This window comes from Ceratotherium simum, chromosome 1 (genome assembly GCF_057802395.1).
Source record: "Ceratotherium simum simum isolate JZ-2026a chromosome 1, ASM5780239v1, whole genome shotgun sequence".
NCBI lineage: Eukaryota > Metazoa > Chordata > Mammalia > Perissodactyla > Rhinocerotidae > Ceratotherium > Ceratotherium simum.
Window position 1 is genome coordinate 63920445 of NC_141900.1, and position 9063 is coordinate 63929507.

Consider the following 9063-nt stretch of genomic DNA (forward strand, 5'->3'; position numbering starts at 1 on the left):
TGGAGCCAGAGCTAGGCCTCCATCACGCTGCTGGGCTGCAGACACTCATGGGCTTCCTGAGAGCTGGAGTCCAGAGTTTGAACAGGCCTGGCTCAGAGAGCACCCTCAGGAAGTATTCAGTTTCTCTGCCACCCACCAGCCTCCATCGCCCTCGCCAATCCATGGCACTTCTGTCACCTAGGCGTCACCACATTTAATAGACGCGTGTCGTGACCCTCATCTTCTAGGCCTCTCGGCAGCATTTAACTCCATGGACCACAGTTGCTTCAGTTAGGATGTCTTTTGTTCCGTGGGCATCAGGGCAAAATTCATTCCTGGTTTTCCCTCTGGCTTTCTTGGCCAATTCCTTTACTGTTGGTGTTAACCATGGAAACTCTTATCGTTTCACTCCATTCCCTCTCCCCTGAGCAAGGCTCTTCACTCTTGATAGCTCTGCTAATGACTCTCAAGTATCTATTTCCAGCCCAGATCACTTTCCCAAGCAACAGGGTATCTCCTTTTTCTTCAGAAGGTCTTATAGGCACCCAACCTCGACTCATCCAAATCTGAACTCTTCTTCCTCCTATTCCACCTCCAGAGTTCCCTAGGGATACTGCAGGAGGGGCACAATATTTCCACTCCCCTTCCCAAGCCAGGCCTAGCTTTACCACCCTCTTTCCACCTATCCTCATAGGAGGAGAATTTCTTCTCTGACTAATTAGGGTTCCAAGGCATTCCTTGGGCCAAACTCACTAGGGCAAGGATCTCTGCTGGAAAGAGCCCATATGGCACCTCTTTGAGGGCTAGAAAAGTGTGCCCTTCTCCTTGGGGAAGCAGCCCATGCCAAGACAAACACAGAGCATGGAGAGTGGAGCATGGGCTGAGTGTTGCTCCCACACAGACACCCATGGTCAGGCATTTTGGGGTTCCTAGCCATAATACTTCTAGAATATCATCAAAGTCTCACTCTTAACCTCCAACAGTCCCATCTCTGTAATGGTCCTCCCAACCACTCTACCATCAGAGCAGAACCTGTGAGTCATTACTGTCCCCTCTGTCTCTCTCACCTAAACAGCCACTAAGTCCTGGCAGAACTATGACCTAAATGTCTGGCATCTATCCCCTCCTCTCCATGCCCCCTTCCTTTAGTCCAGGCTACACTGTCTTTCACATAAACTATCACAACAGCCTCTTTGGGCTCAACCTGTTTACATCCTTGCTGTTTACATACCCAGCAGCCAAAGTGACCGTTTTAAATAAAAATTCTGTCATGTCCTTCCTCTGCCTAAAACCCTTCAGTGATTCCCCGTCACTCTAGAAAAACTGTCAGAACAAAGTAAAAACTCTTAGAATAAACTCTTAGAACTAAGTTAAAACTCCTCATAAGGTCCTCCAGAGTCTTGGGGGAAACTGGGAGTGGTCCAGGGGAGCCTAGGTGATACCATGAGAGGTAAGTTTGAGTCAGATCATGAGGGACCTTAGTTTTCATGCTGGGAAGTTTGGACTTTCTCCTACAGGGAGACGAAAGCATGAAATGCTTTGGCAGGAGATGGGAACTCTCAGGAAGGGAGTGGAGAAGTTAGACAGGGAAGGAAAAGCAGCAATAAACACATGCTAGCACTGTGGGCAACTGCAGCTTAATCCTCCGCGGAACATCAGGAGCCAGTGTAAGGCACGCCCTCGGCTAGCAACCCGAGGAGAGAAGGAGCCAAGGCATTCCTGCCAGTCATTGTGAAGGATTGCTCCTGGAAGGCACCAATTCCCTGGCATTTCTAGCCTGCTAAAATGGCAGCAGAGCAAGATCTGGTGGCCAGATGAAGCTCTCAGGCAAAAAAATGTGGATACAGCAGGGGGAGCGGTAAGAGCATGGGATAGGGACGGGGACTTGACAGAATCTGCTACATTGATACCATCAGATTTGTTTTTCATAAAGAAGACTCTAACTACGGTTGCAAGGAACAAGCAAGAGAATGGGCATTTGGATGTTTCATTTCTCATGCACTCTTTGACACGTAGAGAGCGCGCCTGAGGAGCACAGAGACTGTGATGGCTAATTTGACGTGTCGATTTGGCTAGGCCACAGTACCCAGCTACATGCTCAAACATTATTCTGGATGCTTCTGTGAAGATTTTTTTTTTGGATGAGATTAACATTTAAATCAGTGGACTTTACGGAGGGCTGATTAGCCTCTATAATGTGGGTGAGCCTCATCAAATCAGTTGGAGGTCTTAACAGGAAAAAGACTGACCTCCCCAAAGCAAGAAGGAATTCTACCAACAGACTGCCTGTGGACTCAAACTGCAACTCTTCCCTGGGTGTTCAGCCTGCCAGCCTCCCCTGCAGATTTTGGACTCGCCAAGCCTCTACAATCACATGAGCCAATTCCTTAAAATAAATCAATCTCTCTAGAGAGAGATATAGATAGATAGACAGATAGACAGACAGATAGATAGACAGACAATAGACACATACATACATACATACATACATACATACATACTTACATACATACATCCTGTTGGTTCTGTTGCTCTGGAGAACCCTGACTAATACAAAGGTAGTAAGAAAGAATCCAGAGAAGATGGGAAACGGATACAAGTGGCCATCAAGCAGCTTGAGAGGACCCAGGAATGAGAGAACCTGCAGGGATCATATTCCACACCACAAGGAAGGTTTGAAAGCCAAGGACAGCTTGGGAAAGGTAGCATGAACTCGAGAAGCCCCCAGCACACTGGCTGTCTGTGACGAGATCTCTCGTGGCTCATGAAGGCATTTCTCTCCATGGGTCTGATTTTGCTTCTTGGCCCAAGCAACTTTGGGGCACTTGATGACTCCCGAAGAACTCTCTCAGCCACCTCTGTTTCCTCATCCACCTTTAGACTCATGCACTTTTCCCTCTGGTGAAATGATTCGAATAGTCTTGAATTCACATTTATGCCTTCACTTCAGAGAGCCCCTCCCTGGTAGGTCGAGAAGGCAACATTAGCTTTGGCCAGCACCTTTCTCCCCTCCATGTCCCTGCAGCCATTGGCTCTTCTCCCTGGGGAGGCCCCTGTGGAAAGGCCCCTGAGTCAGAAGCCCTGGGTGACCACACAGGTGCTGCCGGGCGTGTGATCTCTGGAAAGTTGCTTAATTGCTCTGAGTCTCACTTTCTTTTCCTGTAAAATGGGTGTAATCAAGTCTCTCTTGCAGGGCCTTATAAATGCACAAATTACAAGTGAAAATTCCTTCAAAAAGATCTTTGAAGATACAGACCATGTCTCATTCACTTGTTTGGCACCTTGCACGATGCATGGCATGTAAATCCCCATTAGAAGTTGTTGAATGAATGAATGGATGAAAAGTGCACAGTGGTCACAGTGCCAAGTGGACCTCCAATAGTACAAAGTGTTTCCCAAAGAACGAAAGGCAAATCAGAGCTGGTGATTCCTCTGCCCACAGCACAGCCTTTCAACCTTCCTCTTTAGACTAATACTTTTGGCAATTTTAATAAGATGGCACTGAATTTGATAAGGCTTCCTGAAATCATAGCAGGTATTTAAGCTCAGTTTAAACCTGACTTCCATTCAACTTGTCCACACTCTCAAAGGCATAATATTTTACTAGCAATCACTATCATTATGCCCCGTTATCCACAGTGGCCACTAGCTCCCTGCCGTTTCACCTCTACACAAAGGCAGCCTTGTAGACGTGAAGCTCCATCATTCCCCAAGAGAGCATGAACATGGCTCATGGCAACTATGGAAGGAGGACTCTTGGCTCCAGAACTCTGGGACAGTCCCCTGACCAGAGCGGCCAGAACACAGGGAACAGAACTCAAAGGGACCATAGTGAGCCCGCGGGCTGACCTGCCACATCTCTGCAGGAAAAAAGTCACAGATGTCTTGGGAAATGGCACATTTGAGCCATAGTTTCTTCTGGCTGCAGCTATCTCTGACCTTTATTTAGCATGTCTTAAAATTACTTAGTCCCTTTGGGTCACCCAAGTATGCCTCACACGAGTACCCACTGTTTAGTAAAGCCGAGGCACAGATGCTTCAATACCATCTACAGCAGAGGTTCCCAACAACACCAGCATGCTGAACTCACCTCTGGAATTAGTAAATCACATAGACATCAAGGCTCACCAGAATAGATTCTGATTCACTCATCTTGAATGGAGATGGGGGTCTAAGCATTGGTATTTTTCAAAGCTCACCAGATGATTCTAGTGAGAAACCAGGATAAGAACCAATACTGGTTTGCAACATTCATCCCAAACACTCATGGTCTATCTCCAACCTGTTTCCATCATGATGTTTCTATCTGGCTCCTTACTCCAGGCCATGTCTTCCATTGCAAACCCCATCCTGTGCCATTGGCACTGTATTTGGTTTCCCCGGTTTATTTCTGACTTTCTCTCAAAGACTTTGCTCAGACCTATCAACTCTTGTCCTTTCAGAATTCCTTGAGAGGATTCTGACATTCTGTGCTTCCTGGGGACCAGCAGAAAGAAACACTAATATTTATTGAACATCTATTCTGTGCCAAATCCTGTATTAGTTTGTGTAGCTAACCTTGTAACAAATATACAAAGTCTCAATATCCTGAAACCACAATAAAGGTTTATTCCTTGCTCATTACAAAGCCCAAAATAGATTGGGGTGGGGAGGTATTGGGTTTTGTTTTGTTCTGTTTGTTTGTTTGTTTGTTTATTATTCAGGGACCAGGCTCCTTCTATCTTGTTGCTCCACCAACCCCTAGGTCCCCAGGGTCCTCCACTGGATGCTCTGCATCCAGCTGGCAGAAGAAGGAAGAGAAAACAGGTAGAGGACCATGAAGAAGGATTATAGGGACCAGGCCTGGAAGAAACACATATCCCTTCTTCCCATATTCCATTAGCCAGAAATTAGTCATATGGTTCCATCAAACTACAAGAGGGAGTCTGGGAAATGAAATTAGGAAAGAAAAGAGGGTTTGGTAAACACAGATTCTTTGAAACCCTATCCTCTCCATTGTTTTGACCAAATTTGAACTCCAGTTCACCAGGTGCAGACACAGTTTACACCTGTATGCCAAGGGCTGAGGAAAAAATCTGCCCCCAAATCAGAGCTGTAACCTCTCAATCTTAAGTCCAGGCTCACTCACTCAAAGAACCTAAGCCCACTATCATAATATAAATTAAAGATTTTCCCCAGAAAGAACACCTCTTTTTCATATGGTTTGTTGTTGGTCTTGTCACTTACAGAAGGTTTAAGGGTATAAACAATTTTAATAGTATGTTATGGCTCTGGCTTTAGAAAGCAAGACAAAGTATAATTCATTTAGTAGTTGAAAATTGTATCATCTTGTGACGTAGGAGTTTTTTCTTGCTGTAACTAGAAAACATAAATATATAGAAACACAAACATGCCAGTATGTTAAGAAGCAAGGGGAAGAGCAGAGAGAAATTCAGTGAATAATCTTTAGTAGGCCAGCAACATTTGCCACATCAAAGATGCTTGACGAGGATCTGGGGAATAGGAGATTAGAGTAAATACAGAGCATCCAAGGTTACAACTTGCAACGCAATAGGTCCCAGATGGATAACGAGTTATGAGGTGAGTCAGCACACACCTGCACTTGGACGTGGGGAAGGGAGTGTGGCTTCTTGGGGGTCTAACATGAGTCGGGCCACCATGTGCCAGGCTCTGTGCTAAGTGTTTTACACATGCATCTCGTTTCAAGCCCTCCAATAACCAAGAACAGAATTATGGAGTTAGATTTTCTCACTGTGGCTCTGAAATCCCTGGAGGAGGTAACTCCTCTCGGTGGCAACCTTGGCAACAGAAGTATCAAGAGCACCAAGAATGCTGGAATTGAAGAAAACAGATGGGCAGCCCAAAAGGGGATTTCCAACACCAGAGTGGATCCAACTATTTGCCAAAATGACTTGTAATCGAGAGATTCTCCTCCATCTGTTGTTCACTGGCAGCCAAATTCATCTAGGACTTTCTTCCAGCTTCGTGATTCACCTCAAACAAGGACAGCAAACATGTTTTTGTCACCAGCAAACACACACCCACACAAATATACACAGCTAGCTACACAGACACACACACACACATACACACACACTCACTCCACTTTCGTGTCCTGGATGTGACCTCTGTTGATGATGATGATAAGGATGCTGGTGTTTTGGAGAAAATGTCACAGAACAACACAGTTAGAGTAAAGATAATTTTAAGAAAAAAGAGCAAACGACAAAGTAGGATACCACATGGTCACAACTACGTAAAAAATGTACTTTAGTGGGGTCAGCCTGTTGGTGTAGTGGTTAAGCTCATGCGTTCTGCTTCAGCAGCCCAGGGTTCACAGGTTCGGATCCTGGGCATGGACATACACACCACTCATCAAGCCATGCTGTGGTGGCGTCCCACATATAAAATAGAGGAAGATGGGCACGGATGTTAGCTCAGGGCCAATCTTCCTCAGCAAAAAGAGCAAGATTGGCAACAGATGTTACCTCAGGGCTACTCTTCGTCACCGAAAAAAAAAAATGTACTTCAGAAAGACAGGAGGAAACACACTAATATGGTAATAGTGATTATATTCCAGTACCAGGATTATGGGTAATTTGGTTTCCCAGTGCCAGTGAGCTCAGGCTTGTCCTGGTTCCTACAGACATAGACTAGCTGCACCACTGGTGGCCTCCCACCCCAGAATGTTGGTGGAATTTAATTTCTTCTTTTATGTATCCTCCAAATTTTTTACCATGCTCATAATTAAAAAAAAAGAAAAATAAACATTTTAAAAGTCAGTTATCAATACACACATGGGTATCTAAATTACTCCCTGTATTTTTCATGTTTAAAACATTTTATATGGGCCGGCCCTGTGGCTTGGTGGTTAAGTGCGCGCGCTGCGATGCTGGCAGCCCGGGTTCGGATCCCGGGTGCGCATTGAGGCACCACTTCTCTGTCCATCCTGGGGCCGAGTCCCACATACAGCAACTAGAAGGGTGTGCAGCTATGACATACAACTATCTACTGGGGCTTTGGGGGCAAAAAATAAAATAAATAAAATCTTTAAAAAAAAAAAAAACATTTTATAATATAAAATACATATTAAACTAAATTATCCTGAGCCAGATCAACAATCCATCTCCAGACTGTAAGCTTCATGAGGGCTATATCTGTTTTGTTCCCTGATGATTCCAAATACCTAGTACATGCTTAGCACTGAGAAGGCATTTAATAAATACTTGTTGAATGAATACATAAATGTTCCAGTTATCACAGTAGCTTTAAGAAGAAATATTGAAATTAACGTGTCAGCTTTCTAATTCAGGGATGTGCTCTAACCATCCTCCATGAATCAGGATAAGATGGTCCATCTTCACCACTGACTGAGTAAAGAAGAATTCATATTCATTGTCTCAAAATTCCTGGCTCCTCTTTTCAGAAGGGATTTCATTCTTCCATCATACCAGGACCTAATGGAAAAGTCCTACTACCACATCACCAGTAATGAGACACCTTACGTATTGGTACTTTAAAAAATACTAGGCACGTTCACCATACAAGGCAAGCTGATGCCAAAAGAAATAGATTACAGACTTGCGTGGTTGAAGTTCTAAATTATGATAATGAATTATAAAAATCTTCATGGGTGGGGAAAGCACAAAGACTACATTGACAAGATGACTGAAAACTCAGAATCACAAGCAAGTTTTTCCAGATGTTGATTACGCTGCTGCCCAAAAGCTCTCCCAGAGAATCAGACAGTCTGCATTATCATGATAAAAGAAAGCAGTTATAGTTGGCAGCAGGTGGGAGTATTCATGATTTAATGCTAAGATGCTTTTGTCAGGTATTTAAGTTCCCAAAAGGTATTTTTTTCATTGTGATAAATTCTTGCACGTACATTTGGCAACCGAATTTTTAACAAAATGCCTCTCAAGCCAACAAATGGCATTTGGGAGAACAGGGGGCAATTCAGTTTCGCCTTTTCACAGGAGTTGCCTCTCGGCTTAATTAATTCTCCCTCTGATTTTGAAGATGCCCTCCAAACCACAAAGCATCGTCACTGACACAGAGCCTGCCCTCAGCGCACAGTTATGGGATTGACTCAAAATATGCGACAACTGAAGCAAATCACAAGGAAAATGGAACTGTTGCAGTGTGCTAGAAATGTAAGAACGCAAGTTGGAAATAAGAAGTGGAAAAGGAAAAAAATGAGGTGTTCAATTACTAAATTGAAAGAAGTAAGAGAAAAGTCAGTGGATCCTTCTGGTAGTTTTCTTCATTTTCAATTCATGTTTGTTGAGGTCACTGTGCCAGACTCTGTTACCCACAGAATCGCCTTTAGCTCTCACAACAACTCTCACTTCACACATGGTGAAACTGAGGCCAGCTACAGCAAAGTGGACGTGAGCTCTAAATGGAGACCAGAGGGACTCCTCTCCAGGTCTCCGTCCCCCACACTAGGCTGCCTTTCTTCATCTTCTGAGAGTGTGTAAATTTCCAGACACTCTCATCTGGTGGCCCTTCCACTCACTCTCATTTTTTCAACCTCTTCCTTTTTTAATAAAGTCCAAAGAAATAAATAAGCAGAGAGGAGACAAGTGCTAGTTAGAGCCCACAGGGGAGGCCCTATCGCTTTCCCATCCCGGCACCTCATATACAGAACTGTGCCCCTGAGGTTTACCGCCCTTGAGCTGCCCTTGAGGTTTCTGTCCCTGGGGGAGGGAGCCCTTAGCCACCTCCCAAGCCTCTCCCCCACTCCCAGCCTCCCAAGTATCTTAGGTGGGCTTGGCTCCCATCCACAATATGGCACAGGACCGGCACTGACCACCTCAGCTTCCCGCTTCACAAAGGGAAATGAGAAAACCCCACACATCATGAGGACGACTCACCCCGGAGTCAGCAGCCCCTCAGAGGACTACAGACCTTCTTCTCTGATACCCAGATGGTACTCAACAGAGACTCTCCTGGGTGGATGAGAGGGAGATCCAGTTGCCCCGAAGGAGTGGGAGGAAAGAGAGGAAGGGGGGAAAACACCAAGAGTAACCCAGAGGCCCAGCATCCAAGCTCCACAGTGGACCTGCCAGGGCCAGGCTG